Raw genomic sequence first — 18,289 nt, 5'->3', positions numbered from 1 at the left:
CTTTGTTAATGACCTAATGTCCTTAAATGAATTTTAAAGCAATTTTTTCATTGAAACACAAAAATGTCCAGCTTATAAATGGACATACCCACAACTTTCCTCAAAGTGGATATAGCCATTTGCCCACTCAATTCAAGAAATAGAAAAATAGTCATTGCTTGAGAAGTCACATTATCTAGTTTCACAGTTACTTTGTTCCCAAAGGCCATCAAATTAACTTTTTTTTTTTGGGTGGGGGGATTTGGTGTTTCACAGCCTATAAAATTGAAATATTTCTCTTTTCAGTTGGAGGGGTAGGATTTCATTTACAAGTTTTCTTTTTGTGATTATTGAAAAATAAAATACATTAGCATTTAGATTCATAAACCTGTCAGTAGTAATTATGTTTCAGTTTATTCATTTTAAAGAAGTCTGGTCAATGCTGGGAACTATAATAAATTATAGCAATTGATAAGGAGAGAACTAGAACTTTGATTTTAATCATTTCACTGAGAAATATCTATATCTGTTTATAGATCTGATCTTCCTATTTACCTCTCTTTCCTTGAACATCTGCTTTCCTTTTAGATTCAGCTGTGCTGCCTAAGTAGGTTTTGGTTTCATTGGATCTTTTTCTATCTGTTTAACAGTGATCAGATGAGCATGAGGAGAACATGAGCTGGTTAGAGATTGTTCTTATTTGACACATACTAGATGAAGAAAAAAAAAAGATTCATTAGGTGAAAATTAAACAGAACCAAATACAAATGAGACAATGACAAAAATCAATGCAAAAAATAAACAAAGAAAAAACCCTTATAAACAAAACAAACCCATGAAGTTTATTACTTATTATTTAATGCATGTCTACAGCCAGTGGTGAGATGGGCCTTGACAAAGCCCTAAATGATGCTTCACAATGGTGCACACCTGTAATTCCAACAGCTTGGGAGGCTGAGGCAGGAGGATCTTGAGTTCAAGCTGGCTAGCTTCTGCAATTTATCAATGCCCTAAGCAACTCAGTGAGGACTCCCCTGTCCCCCTCTGCCCCTCACAAACACAAAGCATTTTCTAGGGAAAAAATTATTACATGTCTTAACCATCCATCCATTATGATTTAGTTCCAAGGTATTTAAGTTAACTCAATGGTAATATAATTAAATCAATATATGTAAAACTCATAATTTTTAACCTAAGAAGAGTTATTTTTTTGATTTAACAGTTTACTTTGGAAAAATATATAATTAAAGATTTGAAATCAGGATTGTGAAAATTTTAGTCTATAAGAGTTTAAAATATTATTTAAGATAATCAGCATGAAAATATTTCATCTCATGAAATACAATGTATTCCAATATGATTAAATTCACATTTAAAGAATACTTGGGTGAATTGGATACTAATATGAAAAATGATTAGTGAGTTACTTTTTAAAATGCTACATAATTTTTGGCAAGAGAATTAACTTGTCATACAGATGTTTGAGACATATACAGATGAGTAATTGCTTGGCAACATTCTTTTGTAAACATATCCCAACCTCTCCTCAATTTTCTGTGAATGAAGTCACCTGAAAATCCCAATTTCATCAAAGTCTTTTCTGCTCCCCTCTTCTAATTGTTGCAACAATACATTAGTTCAAACAAATGCCATTATTTACATTATTCTTCATTTGCACTATTTCCACTAAGACTTCTTCAGTTGCTCTTGCATATTGATTAATTTGTATGCAAGCCCTTTGCATTCAGTTTTTTTAAAATTTAATTAAATTAATTTATTTATTTATTGAACTCAGGGGTGTTTAACCACTGAACCACATCTCCAGTCCTTTTTGTGTCTTATTTAGAGACAGGGTCTCACCGAGTTGCTTAGGGCATTGCTAAATTGCTGAGGCTGGCATTGAATTCTAGATCCTCCTGCCTCAGTCTCCCAAGCGGCTGGGATAAGGCATGCACCACCATGCCCAGCTGCATTCAATTTTTAACTCATGAATGTATTCTTAGTCACAAGTTATAGTTAATTCTCCAGTGTATAATTCTGATGATATATTTTCCTCACAAAAGAACTACAAATTTTTCCCCTGTCAATAAACTGATACAATTTTTATAGAACTTTTGTCCCTCCAAAATCTAACTGCAAAACATTATTTTATTCTCCCTGATCTATACTCCAACTCCACCAGATGCTGCTTCTGTTTTTTCTGCCTTTGAGTTTCTTGCAAGTTGTCTCTTACAGAGACTTAGAATCATAGATATGGGTATTCATGGAAGACTTCAGCTTCTACACCGAGTTTGCAGTGTTGGAATATTTCTTTTTCTTGTAGTGTAGGCTTCAGATCAGCAAAAAATAGCAACATATTAGAAGATACGATCATATTGCACAAAAAAGAGAAAGTATCAGTTTCATATTGTAAAAAATATGGTAACTGTGAGGGCTGAGATGGACCTAAGGCCTTTTAAGCCTTACATTTTTTTTTTTTGCTTATGCCTTTAGAGTTAACCTACCAACAAAATACCACCCTAAAAGGTTCATTCCCGCTCAAGTCCCTCCATCAATTCTAATTAAAGTGAGAAATTTCAGTTCAGTGCCACCACATAATGGGACTTATTTCAACTTATCATTAAACTCATCATTCTTAATTTGAGATATGATGGTAAGGTGTTTTAGATCAGTGATATAAATACCATCAATGCAAAATTTTAATGGGATAAAGTATTGTGGACTATTTGCATGAAATAAATTAGTATTTATTTTTGCAATAATAAAACAAATAATTTCCATTTTTTTTACAGATGGAAGTCATAAGAGTATTTAATATTTCAAAAAATGAACACTGTAAGCCAATTCTAAAAATAATTGTATCACAGACTCCATCTGTTATAATGGCCTGTTACATGGTTATATCTACCCTTCGGTATCATAAATCAGTTAAGTTCACATTCTAATATAATTTTATCATTTCCCACAAACCTAAGCTGTTAGTTGTTATATAATCACTATAATGTTATAGCTTTTTTAGATGAAATCAATAAAATTATTTTGAATAATAAATGAACTGATCTACTAAAATAATAATAATGCATTTTGCATCATAGTATATTCTTTAAGGGAATTGTTGTACCCATGAAAATGAGTCTGTTAATTCCTAACTAAAGACAGAAAGCTATAACAAAACAAACACTTAATAAGGAATTTAATCCAGGGTTTCTCAGGTTTTACCCTAGTTTTTCCATCAAATAAATTACACATTGTAGAGAAAAAAAGTATTTGTAATGTTAAGTCATCTATTGACATAATAATCCTGTGTAACAAACTGCCAGAGCCCCAGTGGTTTGTATTGAAAGACTTTATTTTTCTTTCTCTTTGTGTGCAGTTCCCTTGAAGGAGCTCTGCTTCAGGCTGTGATTTAGGTGGACTTGGATGAGCTTGGCTCTGGTTACCTGACATTGGGATATGGGTTCAGGCCTTTTTCAAGTGTATTCAGGATTAAGGGGCCAAAGGTACACAGAACATGCCCTTTTTATAGTGGACCAATGGAGCACAAGAGAGCATAGAAAACTCCAAACTTCATTTAAAATCCCTGCTCATGTCACTTCAACACGTATTTCATTAGACAATTAGAGTTACCTACTTAAGTGGAAAATCACACCTTCAGGAAAATAAATTCTTCCTGAAGTGGGAAAGAAGTGACTATTTACTGAAGAGTCATTCACTCTATTACAGTTCAACCCCTTGTTCACAAATATACACTTTCCTCCTGCATACAAAATGCACACAACCTTCCTTGTCCAGGCCTGAGGTTTATTCTGTTTATAGCTACAGGCTGGAATTTCAAGACCTGGTGTTATGTTATGACTAATTGGACTCTACAAGATCCTGTAAGATAAAATATTAGGTAAATATACAATGGTGAAAAAGAGATGAGTGGAACAAATTTTGGAATTGCAATATTTGAAAGTGGAAAGAATCTGAGCCACACAGAATTCAGTGGTCTGTAGCTGCTCAGACATATCACTGGACAAATGTTTTCACTTCCTTCATTCTTGGCCTTAGATGGTGTGCTAGCAATAGAGAAAATTTTCAGCCCAATAACTATCATTATGCTATTGGAGACCCATGCATTTTTCTTTTATGTGTCAAATAGTTTCTATTAATTTTAATCCAGGTATGAGCTGTTATTAGCACAGCTGTCTAAAATGTGCTTGTTTTGTATGTATAATTTCTGTCAATGCTAAAGGGTACACCCACACACTTGGAGAAGGAACTTTCTTTTTGACTCTCCCTCTCTCTTTCCCTCCATCCTTTCTTTTTTTCAGTCTATAGGTTATTAGATAATATATATCCTAAATATAGGTTGCCTACTTGAGGCGCTTAATCTTCTTACAGGTCTTTGAGTTTATTTTTGTCATATTGAAATGTCTCATGGCAGCATGCTGGATTTATTCTTCTTCTAGAGGCTGCTTTTTAATGGTCAGAGCTTTTATTTACTTGGAAGCAATTTTACTTTATATCATTTTAGATTCTTGACTTTTTCTTTTCTATTTCATTGTGTTCATGAAGGGACTAGTTCTTTTCTGAGTTCATTCTTTTGCTGTTTCTGTTTCTGATGTGACTTATCCAATGTACCTCACAGCATAAACATTCTGCCTGTAAACTCATTGGATGGAAAGAAAACCAGAAGTTTATTAGATACATTTGTAAAACCTTACCAGTTAGTAAATTGGCCATTTTATCAAAAGTTTCATCTCTACATATTATAAGCTATTATCATTGTAGCCTCCTAAATGGGTTTCTTTATCTTTGATAATGATCAACATCTTATGTCTGGTATCAGTTTCTGTATTTGTTACTCTCTTAAAATAATATTGCAAAAAAATCTCATTTGAAACTGAAATGTTTAAACAATAAGTACCTATATTTTCATAATTGGTATGAACATTGGTGGAAACCTCACTGTGTGCATGTCTGGATCAACTGACGTTTGCTGGGATTGACTAAACTTGTTTCTAGGAAGCAAATCCCAGTTTATTTTCAGTTGGCTCTATGTTTGTTTTAGTACCCTCTTTGGGAAAAAAAGAGTATTTTATGATAAGTATTACAATTATTCACAATTCTCTATTTCTTGATACCATCATCTGTAAACTGAAGATATTTTTGATATTTTTGATACTTATGATTATGAAACTATTTTAGTCTGATTTTTTTTTCTGCTTTGACCAAAAGACCTCATAAGAACAATTTTACAGGAAGAAGCATTATTTTGGGGCTCATGGTTTGAGAAGTCTCAGTCTATAGATGGGTTCTTTCATTCCTCAGTGCTCAAGATAAGGCAGAACATCATGATCGAAGGCTGTGGCAGAGGAAAGCTGCTGGGGACATGGTACCAGGAACCAGAGCAAGATTCCTGTCACCAAGGATAGAATATATACACCAAAGGTATACCCCTCAATGACCCACCTCCTCTAGCCTCACCCTCACTACCTACAGTTACCACCCACTTAAACCATATCAATAGAGTAACAAACTGATAAAGTTAGGGCTCTCATAACCCAATTAGTGCATTGACTCACTCTTGAATTTTTGTACTCCTCTTGTCTAAACCATAGCAGAAACTGAACTGTGGCAAAGTCACTGAAAATTATTTATCATACCAGACACATTCACTTATTCAGTTACTACATCTGCATATCTACATTTCTATAATGAGTCAATCATTTAAATTAAATAGGCTTGTCAGAATAACCTCATGTATGTAAATTGAGAGAATAGGCACAAACATTACTCACTTTTCTCTGAAAAACTAATAAAGTAAAAATAATACATGGCCATAATTGTTAAAATAAAAATTGTTATTTTTATTGGTAATGAATTCAAAGTATTGAGGGAGTAGTGATTCAAATTAAGTAATTGAGTAATATTAGTGCTCTTTGTTATGTACTTCTCACTTATTCTAAGGAGGTATGCTTTATTTAATATTGAGTTAATTGACTTGATGACTTGCTAACTAACCATGGACTCAAACAACATGTAATTAACTTAAAATGTTGGTTGATAAAGCAAGAATAGTCAAATATGTACTTTACCAAATTCTTTAAAAGATTTTCACAAATGAGTGTTTAATATATCTGATACATTTATGATCTTGTAATTACAAAGTCACTTTTGCAAGTATACTTATTTAATACCTGCACAACTTTGTGATGTCATTGTTATGATATTTAAATTTTAACATTATCACCTGAACTGTATGTAGAATGTGAAGTATGCATATGGACTCATACAAAGTTCAGGTGATACTGCATAGTAAATTGAATTTTGTGAGATTAATTTTTCAATTTTCATCATTGAAGAAATCATCATACTGTGTTAAAGTCTCCTTTCTTATCTAATTCAAGAAAAATGTTGAACATTTGCCAAAAATAACTTTGGTATGAATTCATTATCAAGATCTCCTTAAATATTTAATAAATGTCCACAGAAGAAGCTTAATATAAATTTGTTAACATTTGTCCAAATGGCTAATGAGTCTTGTGATTAAAATATATGTAAATAGATGTAGCTTATAATTAGAAATATTACAAAAATAGAAGGCATTTGCCTTTATCTTAGTTTATTTCTGTTAATTATAGAATGTGTCTCAAACTTTATTTTGTTATAAGAATCTCAAAAAGAATACAGTCAACTTAATTAGTCATCATAAGTCATGACAGGGCTCCAAATTGTAGGAATTAAAAATAATAAATATATTTAATTAGAATTTTAGGCTTAATTTAGGTATAAAAATTTTAGGCATAAAAATTTAGGCATAATTCAGAATTATTTAAAAATTTATTTATATTTGGAGCATTGATGTATCAATCTTTACAATATTGTTGAACAATAACAAGGCATGCATATAATTGTAATTCAGACACATACATAAAAGTCATTAATATTAATTTATTAACCAGACCGAATACTATCATTTTGTAAAAAGTGATACTTTGATATTGAATGCTGTACAAAGTCAGCAAATAAATGGAAAAAATAGGTAAGATGAGTTTTATCCAAATAATTTATTACAAAGTAACAAGATAAATCAACAAAATAAATACATTCTCCTCTTTAAGAGTTACCTTTCTGCATGACAGAATTGGTGGATAAAGAATAACTAAAACATATAATTCTATCACACTGATCCATTGTCTATTAAATAATTAAGATATATTTTGTGTTCAAAGCTGGATATATTTCTATATATCACCTTTTTATATCTATTCATATGATCATTGGACTCCATTTTGAGTTAGGACTGTATTTTGCTGTAAGTAACAAAAACTAACAAAAGTAACTTAGATAAGGCAGCACATACAAGATTTGTTTCTTACATCAAGAATTGGGTCTGCAATTCAGTGATAATGAAACAATAAGAGAGGCTTTCCAATGTCTGAGAACTTTTCTCTCAGTTTATAAGGTTTATCTTTATTGTAGAAATAATACTAATAATAGTTTAGATATAAACAACAAATTTCTATTATCCATGCCTTTAACATGTTAAAATTTGATTTCATATTCAAAGTCTCATGTTATATCTTAAAATTTACCAAAACATGGTTCAATTATTGTTATATTTTGATGGAAACATAATTTCTTTAATGGAAAGAACATGCCTTATTTATATCCTTAAATCATTACTTGTCATGGTGTCTAGGAACATTTAAATATATATATATATATATTTTTTTTCTTTTCTTTTTCCCTTTGGTACTCGGGATTAAACTCAGGAGCACTCAACCACTGAGCCACATCCCCAGCCTGATTTTGTGTTTTATTTAGAGACAGGTTCTTACTCAATTGCTCAGCACCTTGCTGTTGCTGAGGCTGGCTTTGAACTTACCATCCTTTTGCTTCAGCCTCCCAAGTTTCTGGTATTACAGGCATGCACCAACATGCCCAGTGGAAAATTCAAATTTTCAAGACACAGAAATATTATGAACTAATATGGTTGCAGCAACTCTTTCATGCACCTAATCTTTATACCTATATATTATATATAATCCTTATCCTATATATTACATATAATCCCTGTTTATATGTAATATATAGGATAAGGGTCAGTACTGGATGCAGTCATTTTGAGATATATCCATGTTTCTGAATTATTTGAAAACATATTCTCTATAAATAATAATGGAAGTAGATTTGGGAGAAAGCATAGGAGAGAGGGTGGGGGGGCAGAGAGAGAGAGAGAGAGAAAGAGATTTAATTTTGTTGTCTTGACAAATTTCAACTAACCCCTATTAGTCTTATATTTATTTCTCTTAAATTCAAACTTAAATAGTAGGTGAGAAAATAAAGATCTCTATGTATTTCATATGCATATTTGGGTATGAGTGTGTGGTGTGTGTATGCATATGGCTAATTACACAGTTAACTTTGCAAATAATATTGCAATAATTTGGCCTAACAGTAAAGATAACTCAACATATCTGACTATCTGAATATAGAAACTCCCAGAAATCACCTGCATGCACCGCTAATTATGAGGTTATCAACTGTGGTTGGTAGAATTTAAAAAAAAATTGAAATAGAACATAAAAGCTATGTAACTGTGATCTTTTTCTTTTCAGATACTTTGATAAAGGTATTGATAAACTACAAACTCTGAATCCTTTCCCAATTTCTCAAAACTTGTTCCATTCTGAGTTATTTTGAGATTTTAAAGTTAAAATACCCTTCTTCTTGGGATCAATGCAAATTCCAAAAGATTTCAACAAGTCATTAAGGTAAATAACAATACAGAATAGAATTCTTTTTTATGTCAATTGTGTAATATTAGAAATATTGTTGTTTTTCTTGAATTTTCATTTATCTGAATTATTTTAAGTACTTTCAATTTTTTCACAATGACTAGTAGATACATTTTAATATGAAATGCCTCACTGAAGACATTTATTTTTACTTTTATACTACAGAGCTACATGTTATATCCTTTAATATTAAAAAGAAATTGCTTCAGTGTAGCATTTTTATTGATTATAATATAAATCTAAGGATTAACTTCTTGAAAATATTTATTTTCAGAGGAATATTTTGGCATGAATTATTCACCCTTAGTACATATAAACATAATCAAAACTTTGGATATTACTTCAGGGTTTGCATAATTTTTAATAATATTACATTCCAGTTATAAATATTATTCCATATAGTATTTCAGAGAAGGTAATGTAACTCAATATTCTTTTTTTCTTCTGTTTGTAGTACCATAAGTAAACAGAATAAACAGAAATGAGATTTCAGGCTTTCAAAAATCAAACATATTGAATAATTTGAATTGCAAACAAAATTAAGCATATATTAAAAAGGGAAACAAAAGGTTGTTTTGGAGTGAAAAATAATTCTCAGAATAAATGGAGTTTTAAAAATGACATATATAAAACTTAAATTGGAAATTAATGAAATCTAGAAATTTCACCATTACACTACCGGTACTACTTTGAAATAAATGAATTATTCATACAAATTTTAATCTATTACATATATTTAAGGAGAAGCAAAAAAGATATTAATCAAAAAACTATAAATTAAAAATTATGCAAACACATATAAATGTATAACTTTGAATAAATGATTAATGGCCTGCTGGTATTGAATTGAAATGTTGGATTATATTTTTCTCTAATCTTTAATTTTAAAATTTATTTAAAAGCTAAACATAAAACCATGAAAATGGCATATATTAATGAGAACCATCTAGTGTTTCAGTTCATGTGTACATTTCTCTTAAAATTCAAAATGTTTAAATCAGATGAAACACATCTATCTCTTCAAATATCTATAATTTATGTATTGTGAAAACATTCAAAGTCTTTTCTTCTTGCTTTTAGAAACATACAGTGCATTATTGCTTCTATGGCAACCCTATTGTACTATTACTGGTCAGCAGGGTTATCATACTTGATATCATTCTTGTTCCTATTTAACTATAACTTATCACCCACTGATAACCTCTCCCTAGCCCTTCCTTCCTTCTAAGAGGGAAGCCTCTGTTCTACTTTCAAATTCTATGAGACCAACTACTTTGGATTTCATGTGAGAGAAACTACAATGTTTATTTTTCTTAATGGGTCAGGCTTCTTTCACTTAATTTGGATCCTTCCATGTTGTCACAAAAAAAAAAAAATAACAGGATTTCACTCCTTTATATAACTAAAAAGTATTCTGGTCTAAATGTATATAACATTTTCCTTATCCTTTCATAAGTTGATGGACACCTGGTTTGTTTAGATTTCCTGGGTATTATGAATTATTTCAGCTTTTTAAAAGAAATATACAAAGGGACAAAACTAAATATCTTATTATGCACTGAATATGTGTATGTTTGTAAAGATAGATAGATAGATAGATAGAGCTTATTGGTAAACACTAAATTGTATGAACTGGGATTCCTTGATATTAGAAAAATAATGAAACTTTAATATGAGAGGCATCTTTACCGAAAAGTTAGATTAGTTAAAAATTTTACAATTTTGATTTTCTCTGATTCCTAGAAATTAAGATACAGGCTGTTTTTCAATTGTGCATTCTCAAAGAAAAAGGAAATTTTATTTTGAGAAATGTTTTGGGGTTTTCTATTTAGTCCCCAAATTTGCATGACAAAAACAATATGTAATAGTTTGGGAATTTTAAATATCTTAAAAATCTTTCAAATTCTTTCTTAGGGTAAAAAATGTATTGCATAAAATACCTTGGATTAAATACATGAAATATATTGGAGCAGAATAAAGTGGATTACAAATGGTATACATTGAAATATGGTAATCAAGTATGTGACAGTCAAATTTGCAGTTAATGTTAATGCAGCTATGTGTTTCATTATTTTTTAAATTTATTTTTAAAATTATTACTTTAATTGTACAAAATTATGTGCTACTTACTATGAGATAATTCGGTATGCATCTACTGTGGATAGTCTTCAGATCAAGGTTGTTTACATTCAATCTTTTAAAATTCTTTCAATTTTTTGACTAAAACATAATAATTCTACATATTTATGGAGTACAGTGTCATTTCAATACATGTATACAACACATATTGATCAAATTTGGGTAATTAATGTTTCTATTTATTAAATATTACTTTGTGTTTGTAGTCATTGGGCTCCTGTCTCCTAGTATTCATCAAATACATAAAATCTTATTGTAAATTGTATTCCTCTCAAGGTTTTGTAGATCCTTAGGTCTCATTTCTTTTATCTCTGGAGACCAGTTATACAATTTCCTATTTACCAACACTAACTTCTCTGGCTCCACTGATAACTGTTATACCGTTCAATCTATATCTTTTTAATATACACATATGTGAGAGAGCAGACAATATTTGTCTGACATATTTCACTTAATGTCCTAGTTCCATCCATTTTGCAACAAATATCATTCCTTTTTATGACTGGACAGCATCCCATTCCATATACATTCCATTTTCTTTACCCATTTATCTGTTGAAAGGCATCCAGGTTGATTCCATACATTAGCTAATGTGAATAGTGCTTTAACATGAATGGGAAGGCAGGTGTTCTTTGATGTACTGATCTCATTTTCTTTGGAGAATACCCAGACAGTGGAGAACTAGATCATATTGTAGATCTATTTTTACATAGAGGAATCTCCATATTCTTCTGCATACTGGTTGTATTACATTCCCATTATATTACATCCTATTACATAATTTACATTCCCATCGGCAGTGTATAAGAATTTCTTTTTCTACATTCTCATCAGCATTTATTGTTTTTGGTCTTGATAATAGTCAGCCTAACTGCAGTGAGATGATCTGTCATTGTGGCTAATAGATTAACTAAAAAGAACTAGTAAGTGTGCTGATGAGGATCACATGGCAAGTGAAATTGTGACCAAGGGTAACTGTAATAACTGTAATATATGAAAATATGTGTGAATACAATTTAGAGACAGTCAGGTAGTGATAATCCTCCTGTGTTCTGTCTGTATTTATATATATATAAAAGGAGAAGTATAGACAAGCATACTTCCATTAAAAGTTAATAAAAATAAATATGTGCTATTTTTCTCATCAAAGTTCAAGGACCCCTGAGAGCATCGGCTCAAACTTTAGTCCTATCAGCTTGGGAGACCAAGGCAGGAGGATCACAAGTTTAAGGCCAGCCTCAGAAACTTATTAGAGTGATCCTGTCTCAAAATTAAAAATCAGAAGTTCTGAGGATGTAGCTCAATATTAAAGCATCACGGGATCAGTCCCCAGTACCAGAACAAAACAAAAAGTTCAAAAATCCACTAAATTCTACTTGGAGAACATTACATACATTATAGAGACTAAGTTCTAAGTTCCTGTTATAATAGTCTACAGCATACACATATTATTTTTCTTCCTATTTTATGCCTTATTTATATTTTATTTTTAGACTTCATATTTTATTTACATTCAAAAACATGTTCACTTTCAATAAGAACATTGCACATCTTCAAAAATTAGATATCACCTTTAGATATGATAAATTTTGATTTGGAATTAATTTTGTAGCAGTAACACAAAATTTAAATGTTGCACTAAAACACTTGTGAGAAACTCCTTATAAATTCCAATCATAAAAATAAATATTTACAAAAATGATATTCATAATTTCAATGCTTTAAATATTTGAAATATTGTTTATTTGTTGTATTTTATTTAGTTCTCTCAAGAAAACCCTGTAATGTTAAAGTAAAGACATAAATGTGGAATTAATATCTTTATTACATTATTACTTTATTGAAAATAGAGGTGAAAAAATATTCAATATTAGGACATATGAATTAGCAGTTATTGTTTTCTTTTAATGTCATCAAGTGTGCATAAAAATGAATTATTGGGAATTAAATATACAAATGATAATAACAACCTTTGCAAGGCAATTCTGTGACTCCTACATTCCACTGGGGATTCAGTTATGTGGCTCTGTGCCTCTCTAGTATCAGCTCCATGAGTCTTGATGACCTTAAGTCTAGAGCTGTCTGCTCAGATTTGAATGTGTGCTTAGATGAGACCTATATAAAGCTGTTGAGCGTTTTCTTCAGTGTGTGATCTGAGATGTGCCTAAATGCTTTTTTTTTGAGAGTTACTTTATTCATTCAGACATTTTTACCAGCTATACAAGCCATGCTGTGGCTCACTTCATATCAAGAATTGATGAGAACATGGGAAGAACATTTATTTTCTTAAAAAAAAAATTCTAAGCTCTTAACACTCGCAATTGTTGAGACAGCTACACATCTTTATGTGCTCTGAGAATGCTCTTGGTACCCCAGAGATCCATGTTCTCCACGCCCCTGTCCCTCTACCAACAAGAATTCAAAGGAGCCCTAGAGTGTGGTGCCACTTGCAAAACCACTGCCCCACTCCCCTACACCCTTAGGACCGGTTTCATCACAGAACTACTCATCTTATTGGTTAGCACCGCATACCCATGGGCTTAGGACTCTTATGTCATCGTTCACAGGCAGTTAAAATGCTGTCATGTCTGATGAAAATAGTTCCAGTTTTGCTCCAGATGTCACGAAAATTTCCTCTTCCCTATTTTTCCTTATATTATTCAATAGCATCTGGAAAACACTAATTTTTTTTTAGTATTTCTTTTCTAATTTAGATTGTAAGCTCCACTAGAGAAAGGATGTTTTGTATGTTTCTGAGTCTCCAGGACCTTGACTAATGCCTGGCAGGAAGTACTCCTTTGTTCAAAAAGTAACTGAATGGGTGATAAAATGATTAAATGAGATGTCACCAACTATGACAGGTACTCCTATCAGTTTATCTTAGCATCTCATTTATAATAAAACAAATGCTTTCTCATGTCACTAGACATCTACTTATCCACATCCCATAATCGTCTTCACTTTTTCAGATAGCAAAGGGGAGGAGGGTGCAGCTAGAGAGTGAGGTCAGCCTGCCTCCAGCTCCTCTTACTTGTTGCATCTTTCCATCATTTATGACTGAGAAATGTCTAAAAATTTCTGAAAAGGGGTATTTCCCCTAAAAAGCCATGTAATTCCTCATAGTGATAGCTCTATTTTTCTTTGTTGACATATGATTGTTTAGATATAGTCATAAAAGCATATTCTAGTCTTTCTCCTTTTCCCCCTTAATATACCTTTTCTTCCTTTGGTTAGCAATCTCTAGGTTATAGCAATATCCCTATTTGTTTTCAAATAAATGTGGGCTATTATCTTCTCCTGAGTATTGTGTAGATAAACTCAGATTAGTAGTCTAAAAATCTTCAATTTGCTCCATAGTTCACCATTTTAGAAATGGGTGCCCCAAGAAATAAACAAAATTAATATTTTGTTAATATCTCCTCAATATTTCTTTAATGGTGAAAAAAACTCAAATATTTTTATTTACAAACTAAGTTCTCAATATGTACATAGAATTCAAGTGCTATGTTAATTTTCACACATAAAATAAATGCTTTCAAAGCAATACAAAGTAATTGCCTTTCCTTTTTTATTTATTTTTTAACCTACATGCAAATAATGGGAGGAATACTGTTGACTACATGTTAATTACTGCAACAAATTCATTATGTCAAGTGATTAGAAAAGTTAATAGTTATCCTCTCCCCTCCTCTGTCTTTCCTTATCTGTGTTCTTTCTGTTTCCATTTGGTGAGATGCTCATTTTCCAACCACTTTACCTTGGCATCACTAACAAACCTTACTCTTTTTTTTTTCTCCCACATCCAGGCTGTTCATGCAACACATTTCAAAATTCTGTTATTTCTTCCTGTTCCTGTCCTTAAAAGCTGTCACTTCCTCCATGTTTCTAAAGCCAAAATCCTCATCCTAATATCTTTCTCTATAGCAGCATGATCTCTTCTCCTCCAAAATAATCATGTGGTTAAATCACATAAAATAGCAAAGTTTCCGTTTTCCATTCAAGGTGATTATACATTTTACTTTAATTCTTACTCCACTGATGGAGAATTCCTTCTGACTCATCCTGAACTCCATCAAGCCCACCACTTTTGCATGGTCAAATAGAAACTCCCTTGTCCATTTTTCTTCTCCACAATTTGATTCCAGGGACAGACACAGCTTGATTGTGATTTTGTCCCATCCACATCTATGGAATACTCATTCTCTGACTGGGTACTTTTCAATCAAGCATGGTGGATAAGAATATGCTCTGGTAAGAAGGAAGCCCTAAATCTCAGTAATTCACAACAAAGGACAATTTTCCCTCAACATCAATTCCAGGTTGACTCTTAGAAGAGTGGTAGTTTCATGGTATCTTTACTTTAGGTCCAGGCTGGAGAGAGTAATATCTATGCAGAACATTGCAAGTTTGTGACATGGGAACAAGGGGCCATTTGCCTGCTCTTAAACTCTCTACTTAGCGCTAACAAAAGCCACTTCTTAACATATTATAAAATTAAGTCTCATATCAATACTCAAGTTCAGTGGAGTAGGAACACACATCTCAAAACTCAATGAGGCTAGAACACCAACCCTTTGGGGCAACAATGATATAAGCTTCCCCAACTTCGCAGTTGCTAACACTTGTCAACTGATTTTATTATAAATACTTTGTAGAAAACTCCTCTTTATGTTTACTTGAAGACTGTCTTTCTGAAATTTCTTATCTTTTTTTTATAGTTATGCACACTGCAAGTAACAAAGGCAAGTTCTGGAAACATAAAAGACATGATATGTAACCATCCCTTTGACATGAGGTTGTTAATTTGAAACAAGTCTTTGGCAGGCTGTGAGTCTGAGTGGCAGTGTGAGGGCAAATGTTTCTCAGACATATAAGTTCCAGAAAGACAGATGAGAATGTCAGAAAACTACTGGAGCTCCTTCCGTACAGTTGTATAGGCAGGCATTATTGTCAATCATATGTTATTCAAATATGAAAGGCAGTGATACAGTGTGAATGTGCTCTGCTTCAAAGACCACATAGATGAAAAGAATCAATTAGCAAATGCATTAGGCAGGGCACCATTGTTGAAAATGGTGACTTAAGTTCAGAACCCTTCTCTGAAATGTAAGACAGAAAACTGAGAGATTCAAAGATTTGCCTTTCTCAACTGAATTTACATGTTATCAAAGTGATATTTGTTATTCTAACTAAACATATAATTACATTTGAATTTAGTAATTGATTTTCACTTTGGGGAAGCCTTTTCAATTCCATATTATTTTAAATATATTATAAAAATTTTTCTAAATTCGATATAGAGTCTACAAAATACTAAGTTCATTGACTGTGTCAATAACATAATTCTAGAAGTTCATTATTGAGTAAAGTTTAACAATTCTAATTTCTTATTTGATATTAGATAATAATATCAACTGATCATAAAATCTAATTCTGTAGATGATCTTAGAAACAATCTGAAAACCCATTTTAATCTGAAAACCCACCTACTCCTGGGAAATTTCTTCAGCGTGAACTGGTAACTATTCTTTTTTTGATAAATTTCTGTTAGGGATCTTGGCACATCACTCACCAAATGATTCTATTACAAACACATTTTAGAAAAGTCTCCTTTATGTTTAGCTGAAGTCTATCTTTCTGAAACTTCTCGTCTTTTATCTCAGTTCTACATACCACAGGAAACACAAGCAATTTCATCTCATCTTTTACATGAAATAATAATAATCTCTAATGTTTTCTGACATGGAGGAAGTTATAGATTTTTAATAATCAGATCAAATTCCTTAGGACCTTTTCATTCATTCAAGAAATAGTTCTTATCTGTATACTTTGTATATGAAGAATTGTACAGATAAAAATTTGAACAATAAAATGCAGTTCTTGCTTTTTTGAAGTTTACATTGTAGCTTAGATGAGAGGCATTTAGAAACAAAAATCATATAGGTCTTTATATAGTAACAACAGGATTCATGCATAATCTGATGGTATATTAAAGTGTGCTTTAATACATGGTACACAGACCTATCAGCCCTGTACTATTATGTCACAGTAGCATGATTCATCAAATTAGCTTGTACATTATATTTAATCTATTACATTTTAAACTACATTAATATTATTTATAACAAGATTAAAATTATGACAAATTATTAGTTAATAATATATGATTTTAGTTCTTTAATATTTTTTAGATAACTTTTAATAAAAAAATATTATTTTTGCAATACTGAGGATGGAATCTGGGGCTTTATTCATGCTAGGCAAGTGTTCTACACTGAGCCCTAACCTTTTAAATTCTGTCTTATAGATCATATTTTGCCTTACTATAAACAAATAAATAGTGTGCCTCCCCCAAACAAATGAGGAAACAAACAAAAAGCTCTCTCAGGTTTTTCTGAGTTTCAATATATATATAGTTGAAATTATTTAAATGGACCTTATGTTAAATTTCAGTGCAAGGTGTAACGGATTATAGAAATAGAATGAGGTAGAGTTTAAATTCACCCTGAAAGTCTTTGGAAGGTGTCAGGTTGGATTACCAGAGACAATTTCTGTTTGTACTTCTTTTCTAAAGTTCAACAATAAGCCAGAGTGCAATGACTTATTGTTTTCATCCAGCTGAGAAGTAAAAGCCTCTTTTATTCTTTGTACAACTTGGTAATCATAGGATGCTCAAGAAAGGCCTAAGGTAGAAAATGTATTGAACTAGATAGAATTTAGCAATTTAAGGAAAACTGCTGTTCTTGTTCTGTAAAAATGAAAGAGATGATTGAAACTTAAGACATTAAGAGGTAAAAGAAATTGAATTCTCAAGATTAATTTTTTAAAGGACCCAAAGATTTGCTTCGTTTTTTTCCTCTCTCTTTTTAAAAGAAAAGTTGTAGTTGCAACTTACTAAAAAAATGAAATCTTAAATTATGTTATATGAAGTAGGGTAAAAAACAACCGTGTGCAATATAGACTCTTTATGTACTGACAATGTCCATTAATATTTTTCCTTAAATTGTTTCCTTAAATTCCTGGATTTAATCCCCAGCACTACAAAAATTAAATGATTAAATAAAAAAAAATAGTTTCCTTCAATTTGTCACTGATTTGGAGAGCCAAACAAATGCACATATTTCCTAGATTAAGGCAATTTCAGATTAAGAAAATTATAAATCTAATTTATATTTTGTGAAAGAAATGCTATGATATTAACATTCACTAATAGTAATTTGATTTAATCATTTGTAAATGCTATATTGTTTAGATAAACTATTAAATTATATATCCACACAAATATGTATATTCAAATGAAAATTTGATGCATATTCGTATTTAAGTAAAGGTAGAAATTTAAAAGAATGTGACAGTTGCAAGGGAAATGATCAGGAAAAACA

The 18,289-nt window shown here is 31.3% G+C and overlaps 1 long non-coding RNA gene across 1 annotated transcript in view; it reads left to right on the top strand.

Annotated features, from left to right (window-relative positions):
- LOC110598690 (uncharacterized) overlaps positions 1–18,289 on the top strand; it is a 317,709-nt gene that overhangs the window by 117,027 nt on the left and 182,393 nt on the right. Inside the window, exons 4-5 of the long non-coding RNA XR_013423467.1 lie at positions 5,296–5,415; positions 8,589–8,744. This is a non-coding gene — a long non-coding RNA (uncharacterized LOC110598690). The remainder of the gene's footprint in view (positions 1–5,295; positions 5,416–8,588; positions 8,745–18,289) is intronic.

The sequence above is a fragment of the Ictidomys tridecemlineatus genome, chromosome 6 (genome assembly GCF_052094955.1).
Source record: "Ictidomys tridecemlineatus isolate mIctTri1 chromosome 6, mIctTri1.hap1, whole genome shotgun sequence".
NCBI lineage: Eukaryota > Metazoa > Chordata > Mammalia > Rodentia > Sciuridae > Ictidomys > Ictidomys tridecemlineatus.
Note: the sequence above shows the minus strand (reverse complement) of the source record. Positions and strands in the feature narration are given on the sequence as shown.